This window comes from Pelodiscus sinensis, chromosome 3, assembly GCF_049634645.1.
Source record: "Pelodiscus sinensis isolate JC-2024 chromosome 3, ASM4963464v1, whole genome shotgun sequence".
In the NCBI taxonomy this organism is placed as follows: Eukaryota; Metazoa; Chordata; order Testudines; family Trionychidae; genus Pelodiscus; species Pelodiscus sinensis.
This window is the reverse complement of record NC_134713.1, coordinates 52,160,083-52,173,718: the sequence shown is the minus strand read 5'-3', so window position 1 is coordinate 52,173,718 and position 13,636 is coordinate 52,160,083. Positions and strand designations below refer to the sequence as shown.

The 13,636-nt window shown below is 44.9% G+C and overlaps 1 protein-coding gene and 1 long non-coding RNA gene across 5 annotated transcripts in view; one reads left to right on the top strand and one right to left on the bottom strand.

The window, feature by feature from the left end:
* The window catches only part of SMAP1 (small ArfGAP 1), a 198,732-nt gene that overhangs the window by 142,419 nt on the left and 42,677 nt on the right, over nt 1-13,636 (bottom strand). The gene's annotated exons all lie outside the window — the stretch shown is intronic.
* The window catches only part of LOC142827806 (uncharacterized), a 57,373-nt gene that overhangs the window by 30,243 nt on the left and 13,494 nt on the right, over nt 1-13,636 (top strand). The window contains exons 2-3 of one of the 2 annotated variants that reach the window (XR_012902560.1): nt 7,916-7,984; nt 13,332-13,431. This is a non-coding gene — a long non-coding RNA (uncharacterized LOC142827806). The remainder of the gene's footprint in view (nt 1-7,915; nt 7,985-13,331; nt 13,432-13,636) is intronic. The other variant, XR_012902561.1, reaches the window with a different exon arrangement.

Genomic DNA, 13,636 nt, shown 5'->3' with positions numbered 1-13,636 from the left:
ATCCCAGCTTCATTTGCCATTTTGATATGTCTAATTTACATCCCTCTTTCAAAAGAGGGATGTAGTCTACACATAGCCCTTGTGAGTAATTTCTACTCGAAGTCCATAAAGCATATTTTCCATAAAATTATATTCCTTAAATATTACCCATACATACATCTTGCAATGATTAATAAATCATAACAAATTACAAGCTTTCGATAGATATCTGACATGTTACTCTTCATGGATAAATATCCCATCAGATACGTGTTTGTGGAGTAGTGGGCTTGTCAAGTCAGTGGTGATAATTTTTGCAACGAATAGGAGATCCTTTGCCAAGGAATTTCTATCATAGAAGCCTATTCCAAATCTTAACTACCCTTATGATTAGAAAGTTTTTCCGAATATCTAACCTAAATCTGTATTGCTGCAGATTAAGCCCATTACTTCTTGTTCAACCTTCAATGGACATTGAGAACACTTTAATCACAGTTGTCTTTTTAAAAACCCTTAATGTATTTAAAGACTTATCAGTTTCTCCCTCAGTCTCTCAAAACTAAACATGCCCAGTTTTTTAAAAACTGTCTTTATAAAGCAGCCCCAGGGCCAGATGTGGCCCCCAACTTGTCTGGATCTGGACTCCAGGCTCAGGGTCCCTCCCCCGCTCAGCAGTGGGGAGACTGTGCTGATGCTCCAGCCCCCCTGCCATCCCACCACAGGGCTGGACCACACACACAATCTACTAGTTTGGGGCCCCCCTAGGGCTCTGGTGTACAAGGAGAATGTTGGGAGTGTCTCTCTCCTCAGTCGGGGGCCGCGTCAGTGAGTATTTATTTTGGTTTTTTTTTTATAAAGTATACAACTTCTGTTATAAAGTCAGATTTCCTAAACATTTTACCATTTTTGTTGCTCTCCGTTGAACTCTGCAATTTGTTCATATCTTTACTAAAGCATGGCACCCAGAATTGGACACAGTACTCTAGCTGAGGCCTCACCAGAGACTTGTAGAGCAGGATAACTACCTCCATGTCTTATATGTGGCACTCCTATTAATATATCCCACAGTATTAGTTTTTTCACAACTGCATCTCATTGACTCATACTCAATTTGTGACCCACTGCCACCTGTTGATCCATTTCTACAATAGTACAGGTTGGACCTCCTTGGTCCAGTACCTTCGAGGCCTGACCGGTTCCAGATGAGGGATTTTGCCAGACAAGAGAAGGTAATTTCTTGGCTCCCCCGTTATCAGGCCCCCAGCCATGGCCTCACTGCCAACCTCCCAGACGGCTCCCTCCTACCACTGGCTCCAGACCCCTCCATGGCAGCCCCGCCACCAGCGCTAGGCTCCCGGCCCCACAGGGCAGCCCCCTGCTGGGGTTCAGCTGCTCCACTGGGCAACAGCCCCACTCCTGGGTTCCTGACCCCGCTGTCAAGCAGCCCCATGGTCAGAATCCTGGATTTGCAAGGCAGCAGCACTGCCTCCTAATGCCACCGCTCAGCTGAGGCACTTGGCAGTAGCAGAGCTGCCAGGCTCCTGATTGTGCTGCTGAGTGGCCCACTGCCTCCCAGTCTCACCAGGCAGTTTCACTGCTGAGCTTCATCCCCGCTGCCTCCTGCTCCAACCACACTTCCTACAGTGTTGGCACCGGGTGGCAACCCTATTGCTGGGCTCCCAGTTTTGCTGCCACAGGGCAACCCCACTACTACTGGGCTCTAGCCCCCCTGCAGGGCTTCCAGTGACTAGCCCTCCATGGGGACACTCTGGTCCTGGGCTACCCATGGTCCTGCTGGACCAGAGATCTTGCCAGACCAGAGAGTCCCAGTTAAGAGAGGTTCAACCTATACCATATAGGCAATTCTTCCCCATTTTGTAAGTGTGCATTTAATTTTTACTTCCTAAATGAATACTTTAATAAATTTCAAACTTCTTGATTTCAAATCAGCTCTTCAATTAGTTAAGGTCTAATTGAATTTTCATTATGTCCTTCCAAGTGCCTGCAACTCTCTCAGCATGGTATTAATCCACAAATTTTATATGTATATTTTCCACTCCATTACCCAAGTCATTAATGAAAATACTTTCTATCAACTGAAGACAGTCTTTGTGGGACCCTACTAGACACTTCCATTGATAACTACTCTTTGAGTATGGTCTTTCAAACAGTTGTGCACCTTTCTTACTGTAACTTCATCTAGTCAGTATTATTTTTCTGCTTTGCTTCTCAGAATGTTGTATGGGACCATGTGAAAAATCTTACAAAAAAAATCAATATATACTGCTTCTCCCTGTTAAGTCAGTGACTCTCTCAAAAAAAGAAATTAGATTGGTGTACTATGATTTGCTCAATGCAGGTTATTCCTTACAACTGTTGTATCTTCTAGGACCTTACAAACTTAATAATTAGTCCAATATCATTCCAGAAATTTAAATTAGGCTGACTGGTCTAATTTCCTAGTTCATCGTTTTCCCTTTTCAAAAGGCTTGTACTACATTCACAATTTTTTCTGTCCTTCGGGACCTTGCCAGTCCTTCATGAGCTTACAAAGGTGCTAATGGTTCCAAGATTACTGAAACTAGCTCATTAAATATCCCAAGATGAATTTCATCAGGCCCTTCTTACTTGAATACAGCTAACTTACCTAAATAAGCTTAAACCTGTTCTTTCCCCCGTTTGACTTGTGTTCTGTTCTCCTTGTTGATATCAGTTGAGTTGAATGCATATCTGATCACCCTTCACATTAAAAAAAGAAAAAAACTGATGCAAAATTGGCGTTGTGCACTTCAGCTTTTTGGGTATCATAAGTTATTAGCTCTCTTCTGCTAAGTAGAGGATCCACACATTCCTTTGTTTTTCTATATTAAAGAACCTTTTCTAATAGTCTGGCGGCTTTTAAAAGCTGCAACTAATTTTATCCCTAGTTGCTTGTGGTATTCTTTTAAGCTCTTCCTTACTGATTTGTCCATGTTTCCACTTCCGTAGAATTCTTTTTTTTTCAGGCGTTTAAAGAACTCTTTAGAGAGTATATATTTTTCCCTTACTATATTTCCTATTTTATCTCTGCATTGAGTTGTGCCTTTAATCTTGCCTCCTTTAGAAACCGCTAGCTCCCTGCACTCCTTTTCGTTTATATTTTCTACCCCTGGGACTTTACCTAACAGTTCTGAGTTTGTCAATGTCTGCTTTTTCTTCTTTTAGTCTATTGTCCTTATTTTGCAAATCCTTCCTTTTCTTAGAATCATTGGATCTATCATTTCCTGACCACTTTAGCTCAAATTGCCTTCCACCTTCAGATTCACTGTTAAGGCAGAAACAGGTCAAAAATAGCTGACCCTGGTTAAACTTACTAAAACAAAAAGTTGTCCTTAGAACATTCCAAGAACTACCACCACCAGGTCTTGTGTTTTGGATATTTATTTCTCCCCCTCCCCACCCCAAAAAATGCCACAATCATCTTCCTAATTTGGCAGTTTACAATGGATCACTATCAGGATGTCACCTCCATTTTTAGCTTTAATGACAGCATCATTTTTTGGTAAAAATGGGATGAAAAGAAACATACCTCATTTTCTCTCTAGGGCAGTGGTCACCAACCAATTGATCAGAATCTACTGGTAGATCTTGGAACTTCTGAAAGGTGATCCTGACTGGTTTGGCCAGGAGGCTATCAAGTGCTGGTACTTCATCTGTACCTCTCAGCTCTGTGGTGCTAGTCCTGCCCTCTGCCTTGGAGGTGCCCCTCACCGCTGGGAGCCTCCTGCTTGCTGTGCAGGGCCCGGAAAGAAGAGGAAGGAGAGGGGGAGCTGATGTCAGGATGCCCCTCCCTCCACCCTGTAACCCATCATCTCCACAGAGCAGAGTGAGGGCAGGAATGGAGAGAATTTGCTGGCTGCTTTTGGGAGTGGCAGGGGTGAGCCTACCTTAGTCCCCTGTACCACCACCCAGAAGTCATCTGTAGTAAGAAGTGCCCAGCTGGAGCCAGCATTCTGAAACCTGGCCCCAGTCCTGAACCCCTTCTGCACCGCAAATCCCTACTCCTCACCTGATAAAAGTGAGTGAGGATAGGGGAGAGAGGATGGAGTGAGAAGGATCGGGGCCTCGGAGAAGGGGCAGGAAGGAGGCGGGGCAAGGGTGTTTGGGTTTGAGGTAGATGCTAGATTGCACAAATTCAAAAACTGATTTCATGCTTAGCAAGGTTGGAGACCACTGCTCTAGGGAACGACAATTGAGGCTCAGGTTTTTAGAGATATCTTGGTGGTATATGATTTATACTATGCATTAAAATTTGATTATAGAAAAAAAACTGCTTGTATTATGAAAAATGCTTCAGAAAAAAATCCATGTTTAAACTACATAAATATTAAAGCAGTACTTACCTGGCAGAAAAATACAATAAATTCAGACAATGAGAAGAAAAAAGGGTTAGCTATTAAGGCAATAACAAATCTGAAAGAAAAATAGTGTACATAATGAACTTATGCTAGACATTATTCACTTAGTCTATTCCCCCTACCACAGAAATGCTTGCATCTTTCTAATCATTTCTGCATCTATATGAAAATACCCTAAAATCAGGCTCTTGGTAGCTTTGGAATAGTATGCTTTTAACCCAAAATGACTTCTGACTAACTAGGTAGCTAACCTAGGACTGGAATCTTGGAGAACTCAGAAGCCATCGTCTTCCTAGCTCATGTGACAAATCTCAGCTGAGAACTAGTTCTGATTTTGCAAGTGACTTGAACTCAGTTTGCATGCAGGGAAGTGATTCTCCTTTTTCTCTTTCAGATGTACACAGGCGACCCCCGAATTACAACCCCCCGCATTTACAGCCATTTTTTCATGCAAAATAGATCTTAAAATCCCCCAATCCACATCGTATTTACGACGGCGTACGACGCAGAGTCCACGTCATCCCAAGAGAGGAAATGCATAACGTCTGTAAGACTCACAAGTCTACAGCTGCTGCTTGGCCTATGCACATCTCTGCCATATCAGTCTTCACTTTTTAGTTATTTTGTGCATTATTTGAACTATTTAGTTTAGTTTTCTTCCATTTCCATAGTCAATTTTGGTATTTTTAGGGTATGAAATGGGTTTCCAGGAATGGAACCACCATTTATAATATTGGCTTGACTTATAACAGTTCTCCAGGAACCAATTAGGTCGTAAATGCAGGGGTCACCTGTATAGACTTGGTGCATGGATTAGATGATGCATAGTCTTTCACTTATTCTCTGGATAGCTAGTTGAGCAAAGAACAGGATACAACTTCAGGTGCCATTTTTAGTGAGACTCTCCCACTTCTTCTGCCTCCCCCCACCCCCACAGATTCAGGGTTCTCTTGCTCTGCCTCAAGAATCACTTTTGTTCAGTTAGAGATTCCAGCATGCTGCCTATAGTTCATCATGGACCAATAATTTGAGATCTCAATAGGAAGCTATAACAGAAAATTCCAGACCAAGGTAGAGGTTCTCTTGTAAAATCTGTTTATGACCACAAATAGATGTACTCTTCAGAGTATGGGATAAGAGTTGGCAAAAAAATTCTATCTACAGTAAAACTCCGATGGTCCAGCATCTGTTGGTCCGGCACTCCTGATGGCCCGGCACCATCAGGAACCCGGAAGTGCTCCAGGCAGCCGGACCATTGGAGCTGCTCTGCCCCCAGCTCCCCCGATTCAGCCGCTGCTAAAAGTGACCAGCGGCTGAATCGGGGCAGAGCAGCTGGAGTGCTGCCGGGTAGGTCCCATAGCGCTGCCCCTCAGGGCTGCGGGACCAACCCAGCAACACCCCAGCTGTCCCCGATTCAGCCCCTGCTGAAACTGACCAGCGGCTGACTCCAGGAAGCCCGAGGCAAAGCTGCTCTGTCCCGGGGTTCCTGGAATCAGCCCCTGATCAGATTCAGCAGCGGCTGACTTGGGTACACCTGGGACAGAGCAGCTGGGGTGCTGCCGGGTTGGACTGGCAGCGCCAAGGGTTGGCACTACCAGACCAACCCAGCAGCGCCCCAGCGGCTCTGTCCCAGGCATCTGGATTCAGCCGCTGTTGAAACTGACCAGTGGCTGACTCCAGGAAGCCCAGGGCAGAGCAGCTCTGCCTCGAACTTCCTGGAGTCAGCCGCTGATCAGATTCAGCAGCGGCTGACTTGGGGACATCTGGGGTAGAGCAGCTGGGGTGCTGCCAGGTTGGCCCAGTAGCGCTGCTCCTCGGCGCTGTGGGACCAACCCGGCAGCCCTCCAGCTGCTCCGCCCCAGGCGTCCTGATTCAGCCGCTGCTGAAACTGACCAGCGGCTGACTCCAGGAACCCCGGGACAGAGCAGCTCTGCCTCGGGCTTCCTGGAGTCAGCCACTGGTCAGTTTCAGCAGGGGCTGAATCAGGGACAGCTGGGGTGCTGCCGGGTTGGTCCAGTAGCACCGAGGAGTGGCGCTGCAGGATCAACCCAGCAGCACCCCAGCTGCTCTGCTCCAGGTGTCCCCAAGAGCAGCTGGGGTGCTGCTGGGTTGGTCTCGCCGTGCCAAGGGTCGGCACTACCGGACTAACCTGGCAGCACTCCAGCTACTCTGCTGCAGGCATCCCTGATTAAGCCACTGCTGAAACTGACCAGCAGCGGCTGAATCAGGGACGTCTGGGGCAGAGCCAGACTATCGGAAGGAGGGGCTATGAGGGGTGTGGGGTGGCATCCCCTCCCACCTCAGACCCCTTATAGCCCCCCCTTCTGATAGTCCAGCAAATCTGATAATCCGGCGCCCCCTGGGTCCTAAAGGTGCCAGATTATCGGAAGTTTACTGTAATAGAATAAGGCCATTTATCACTTTGCTAAATATAAAGGTCCATCCTGAATATTCTTTTTCATACATTTCGACTTATTTCTTGTGGCAATAAGCATTATAGGAGAAAAGGGACTCAACGCTCATGGTGAGTTCATGACCAACTCCAGTACCCAATCACCTAAAAATCAAAGCTGCTTTAGCATTCTTTATTATAATAAATTTCATTCAGCATTTGTCCAAATATAAAGTTATCCAGGCTCTAACTACAGTCTGGAACATGTTCCCTAAAATGTGCTTAGAATGAAAGAAAAAGCATTCAGTTTTAATGCTTTTGCAAACAGAAAGCTTTCAGATAGTCTAACCATTTCATGCACCATAGATAAGACTGCTGAGAATAAAAATTTATTGTTCCATAAAAAAAGGTTATTCCTTTAAAAAGAGTGCCTGTGGGCACTCTACTCTAGGTGTCTCAGCACCCTGATGTTTCTAATTGGAACTTTTTAGCAGTGATACCCTGAGTGCCGACACACATGCGCAGTGCCACTTGCTCCATAGTGAGCTTGCTGACCCACACATGCCATCAACCATTCCTCAGTTCCCTCTCTACCACAGGGATGTTAAAACTCCAAAGCTGAGGGGAGGAAGGAGGGTTGTGGAACACCCACAGGGACACCCATCTCAAAGAACACCAGTTACTGCATAAGGTGAGTAACTTTTTTTCTTCCTTGAGGAGTGTCCTTGTGGGCGCTCCACTGTAGTTGACTAGGGAGCAGTGCACTGAGAATTTGGAAGGAGGGGCTTTGGATCTGTATTATGAGTGGCAGAGAGAACTGCCACTCCAAATTGTGTATTGAAAAGCATATCTATCCATAGTGTAATGTTTTGTGAAGGTATGTGTTGAGATGCATGTTGTAGCCTGGCAAATGTCAGTAATAGGGACATTGAGGAAAAGCTGTAGAGGCAGCAACTGCTCTGGTGAACTGAGCTTGAATTTGATCTGGGAGTGGTACTTTGTTGAGCGAACAACACATTCTGATTCAATTTACCATCCACTTAGTCTTTAGAAATTTCCTGGCCTTTGGAACAATCTACTATGGAAAGAAAGAGCCTTAGAGAATGTCTTTTTTTTTTTTTTTTTTTTTTAACATAAATGCCAATAGTGCAACGGACATCTAAAGAATGGATATAAGTGGCACTGGCATCTGGATGAGGCTTCTGGCAGAAGACAAGTAAGTATAAAGGCTCGATGTGGAACTGCAAGACCACTTTGGGAAGGAATTTTGGGTGAGGTTTGAGCACCACTTTGTTCTTACACAATACAGTAAAGGGTGGGTCAGCCATGAATGCAGTGAGCTCACTGACTCTTCTTGCCGTGGTAATGGTCATGAGGAAAACAACTTTTATTGAAAGAAGTGGAAGCAAACAAGTTGCCATTGATTCAAATGGATGACTAGTCAAGGTGGAACGGATGAAATTCAGATCCCAGAATGGTGTGATTTGCCTCAAGAGAGGGAACACATTGTTGAATCCTTTCAAAAACTTCTTTGTAGTCAGGTGAGAAGAGAGTATCCGTCTATGTGGGAATACTCACTTGAGATAGTTGCCAAGTGAACTTTCACTGATGAGTTTGAGAGACTGCTTCTTCAAGAAAAGAAGGTAATCTAGCACTCTTGGTAGCAGTGCTGAGTGAGAGGATAGTTCATTGTGAGTGGCCCAAATAATGAAATTATGCCTTTTTCGGTGTAGGTTTTTCTGGTGCTCGCTTTGTGACTGTTCATGATTAAGTGACAGACCTCTTTCAAATAGATGAAGTTGGACAAGGTTAGCCTTGAAGGATACAGGTTTTGAGGTGTATCTCTGAACACCTTGGTAGAGAATTCAGCCTTCATCCTGTGATAAGGAGATTCGGGAGTTGTGGAATACAAAGCAGAGAAGCAACAGACATCTGCAACAGGAAAGGAAACCAGGTCTGCCTGGGCCATGCCAGTGCTACCAATAGGACTTTGGCCCTGTCCTGTTTTATTTTCTGGATGACCTCCTTGAATAGTGGTAGGAGTGGCAAAGTATAGGTTAGTTTGTCTGCCCAGTTGAACAACAGAGTATCACCCAGAAAGTTCTGGTCCAGACCCAGTCTGCAACAGTACTTCGGACATTTCACATTGTGAAATATGGCAAACAAGTCTACATTCAGAAAACCCCACTTCTGGAACATGGTATGCAGGACTTATGAGTAGATCTTCCACTCATTTCTGATGAAAGTTTTGGCTCAGACAATCTGTCATCACATTTTCCTTTCATGGGAGGTAGACGCCCCACTCGTCAATGCTCCAGTTCTATGGGGGCGGTGGCTTCTTGCAAAGATAGTAAGGCCTGGCTCCCCCTTTGCTGATTTATATTAAACATGAATGCCGTGTTGTCTGTCAGTATTCTCATTTATTCATGGCGTGTCAGGGAGAGGAAATGTTTGCAGACTCATATGACCGCTCAGAGATCTAGTGTACTGATATGGAGTGCTGACTCTATGGAGAACATCTTTCCTGAAAGAAAAGAGGAAAGGCTGCCAACATCTGGCCTGCTGTTGCAGCTGAGAAGCAGATTTGGGCAAAGAGTGGCGAGGAGAGAAAGATTTCCTCGTTGTCCTCATCCGCACTCGAAAAAGGTAGAGCAGAACTACAGGGGGTGGCAAGCCTTCTTGGTCCCTCAAGGGTAGGTGTGGCATTAGTGTTGAAGAGAGGGGTCCCCAGCACTGACATGACCACCAGTTCTTGTTGTGTGGTTAACCAGTACTGGCAGTCACCTGGGTATGCTGTGGCAGTACAGAGTCATCATGCTGGTGAGTCGTGGCTGCCATCAGTACCGAAGAAGTCTCAGCACACAGCCCCAGTACTTTCTTAGACAGGGTCTGTGCTGATGGATCCAAGCAGTCCTTACTCCTATGTGGTGTGCTGGTTTCAGTGCCACTTGTCCTAGTGATGATGCTGTTAGTACAGATGGTGCAAATGTGGTCCTTTTTGGTTTTGGTGCCGAGACCACAGGGAGTGCTTCCTTGGTTGGCACTGCCCATCAGAACTTGTCTGCGCCAGGAGTGCCTGGAACCTGCTTGTCCCGTTAAACCTTTACAGTCAGTGCTGAGGAAGGCTTTGAGGGGAAACCTTTTTTGCAGGTCTTTCAGTAGGGTAGGAGAGGAATGCTTCCTCTTCAAGGTTGTCTTAGCCAGAGGCTCCTACAGCACTGATGTCCCTTGGTCTGAAGTTGCTGTGGGAGATGTTTGGGGTGGATAAGCTTGTGATACCAGTTCAGATGTTGATTTCAGTCTTCTCCATCATAAGGAACTTGAGTTCCAGGTCCCTAAGAGCCAGTGATCTGCAAGAAAGCTTTTTACACCATGGTGGCTTTTCTGTGGGGAACGATCTTGCTCCTGACAACGGATACATTGGACATGTCCATCCATTATTGGGATGGACAGCCTATAAGTAAAGCCTCTCAAACCCAGGAGAGCCTGGCATTCTTCTCCAACTAACCGGTAAGGAAATAAGGAAAGAAATGGGATTTTTTTTAAATAGGAAAAAGGAAGGAAGGAAAAGCACCCAAACTAAATAAGGGAGGAAAAAACCTCACTAGAAACTACACAATCTTATCTGATGATAAGAATGAACCGCTGCTCAGTTCCAACTAAGCCTGAGGCAGTTTAGAAGAAACTGAGGGACAACTGATGATGCACATACGTTGACACATTCACTCCAGCGTGAGCGGCACCACACATACACATCTGCACCCAGGGTACTGCTGCTAAAAAGTTCCAAATAGAAGTACAGGGGCACTAAGACACCTACAGTGGTGTGCTCACAGGGACACTCCTCAAAGAACACCAAACATTTTCAACTCTGTTTCAGGGAAAGAAATGAGATATTAGTATAGATCCATTCTTGTGGATCAGCTAGGTTTCAAACAAACAATTGAGGTAGCTTATAAAGGCTAGAAGCCCACATACACAGCTAGTACTAGCTCCGCAATTGTCTGGAAATGAAAATCGAGCTAGTTTATGGAACCTAAATGAATACTAGTAAGTTAGCTTTCCAAAATAAAATTTAAAAAAAAATTACCAGCACACTATTAAAATTACCACCAGCTTGGTTGTACGCTTCAACACTCCAGGGCACACCAACACATTTCATAAATGTTTTTCCATGTATACCAAACCACCATATCAATTTACTCCCTCTTCAGCCCCACTCAACCCCTACTTATCCTTCCTATTCAGTCACCATTCATCCACCTGACTCACTCAGCCCTTCATTCACTTCAAATTAAATTTCCCTAACTTTAGCAAATTCACCACTTATTTTGCTAACTAATCCAATCTTTTCTGGTCTCTATCAATTCTCATATTCCTTTCTGTCCCCAGTACTCACCACATATTCAGTTCAGTTCCCAGCCACACCAAATGAACTCAGCAGTACACCTTCAAATGTTCAGTGGCTGTATACAGAAATGTACAGGCTATGTTTTTCCATGATCTCATCTCCTGCTGCTTCATATTGAGCAGTATTTCCTCACACTCCACCAAGGGACCAGGCATTTATTCAACTCCCTTGCTTGCCGAAAAGGGAAACTAAACTGACAGGAGCTTTGATCCTTTGCTGGGGAGAATAAAGAACTGTGTATTTTCTATTCAGCTATCTAAACCAAAGGAGAGAACATCTGGAGTCAGGCAGGAGGAAGCAGCTGGGACTAGTCTCAAGAGGTAGCTGAGACATATTTTGCGTCTAACTTTAGACAGTCAAAAGTTAACAGATATATCCCAAGGAAAAGGGAAGCAGAGTATTCGGCAGTAGCTGTTGTAGCTGCAACCTTACCCTGCTATTATCTTTGCTCCTGAAACAAGGACAATGGAAAATAAAGCAGCTACTAAATATGGTTCGCATTTTTAAGGTTTTAGTCAACCAAGAGTCCCATGACCTTTTTAAATAAAAGCTTAAATTCAACAGAAGTTGATCATATTTATCCCATCAACTCAAGGTAATTTTACAAAGTCACGGTAAGAAATATACAAGACAAAGCATGAAGCCTTCCTAAAGAAAGGTAAGGCATAGTAGTTGCAAACATGAGGACAGTTATCAGTCATCCCTGCTAGAAGGTACTAGGGATAGGTAGGGACATGATCCCTAGCAATCAAAGGTTTAAACATGAAGCTCTGAGTGAAAACTTGTGCAACACAAAAGTAACGTTCTCTAGATTTTTTTTCCCAAGTTTGACACGAGTATGTGAAGATATGAGAAGGCAATTCTTGTTTTAAAAGAGGTTTTCCAATTTTCTGACAAGTGGGACAACAACAAAAAAAGCAAGCATTACTCCATTCGACCTATACAAGTGACAACAGTGGCACAGAAAAGGAAGTTACTCACTTTGTGCAGAAACAACTGTTCTTCAAGGTGTGTCCCCCAGTGGATGCTCCATTGTAGGTGATGGATCATCCCTGGACCCACAGTTTGGAGCTTTTCCTAGCAGTTGACAGTCAGGCCGCATATGCACGGAAAGCACATCATGCCACTGGCAGTTTGGTGCCCTGCGCACATAGCCTGACCATTCCCTTCATTGTCTCAGGACTCTGAGCGGATGGGAGGAAGGCGGAGCACCCACACAAAGTGAGTAACTTCCTTTTCTTCTTTGGATGATGTCTGTGGGTGCACCACTGTAGGTGACTACAAAGCAGTATCCATTCTGGACGGTAGGACTCTGAGTTACTGCTTGGCAGCCACAGATAGCACCACTGTAGCCACCACTGCGTTGGTTGCAAGTTGAGGCATGATAGCATAATGCCTGGAGAAGGTATGGTCAGATGACCAAGGGGTTGCCCATTATAAGTCTTTAAGAGGCACGTTGTGTAGGAAAGCCATAAATGTTGCTGTAGCACAGGTGGAGTGTGCTTTGGTGGAGCTGCTAGTGACTTATTGTGGAGAGAGTGGCATTGCGGTATATAGGAAGGTATCAGTTTGGTGTGGATTACCTATGTCCTGTCTATGTAAAATGCTAACGCCCGCCAAACGTCCAAGGTATAGAGCATGGAGTCCCTTCTGGATGCATGGGGTTTTGGAAAAACGTAGGTAGAACTATGGGCTAACTGATATGAAAGGAGGTGCCAATTTTGGGTAGAAATGATGGATGCAGTCGTAAAGTTATTTTGTCCTTGGTAAATATCATGTAAGGCAGCCCAGCCATTAAGGCCCCTATTTCAATAACTCTCCTTGTTGAGATAACTACTAAAAACAGCACCTTCATTGTAAGAGAGAGTGGGCAGCTAACCATGGGTTCAAAGGAGGGTCTAAAACCAAATTTAAGTCCCTGGAAGGTGATGGGGGCTTCAAGGAGGGTAGAGGTTCTGGAGGTTCGAGGAACCTCTTGGTTATGGGGTGAGCAAATACCAATGATTCATCAATCCATTCATGGAAGGCTGTGATCGCTGCCAAATGTACCTTGAGAGAGGAGGTGGACATGCCTCCACTTTTTAGACGGTATATGTAGTTGAGGACTGAATGGAGCGGAACACCACGATGAGAACTGTTTCCATTTTTACAGGTAAGCGGATGCCAGCCAGTGCTCTAGGGCACAGAAACGGAGGCATGCATACTGAGCAAAGTATGTGGTAGTGGCCATATGGCCCATCAACTGAAGACAGGTATGTACGGTAGTTGAAAGGCTCATAGAAAGGGTGACCGCTCAGTCCTGCAGCATAATAAGCATAATAAACGGTTGATGTGGGAGACAAGCCTGGGCCAAAATAGAATCACGATGAGCTCCAATGAACTCTCTCGAACAGGGTGTAAAGTTTATTTCTGTTTATTTATAAGAAGTTCTAGATGCCTGAATAGATGGTTGACCTT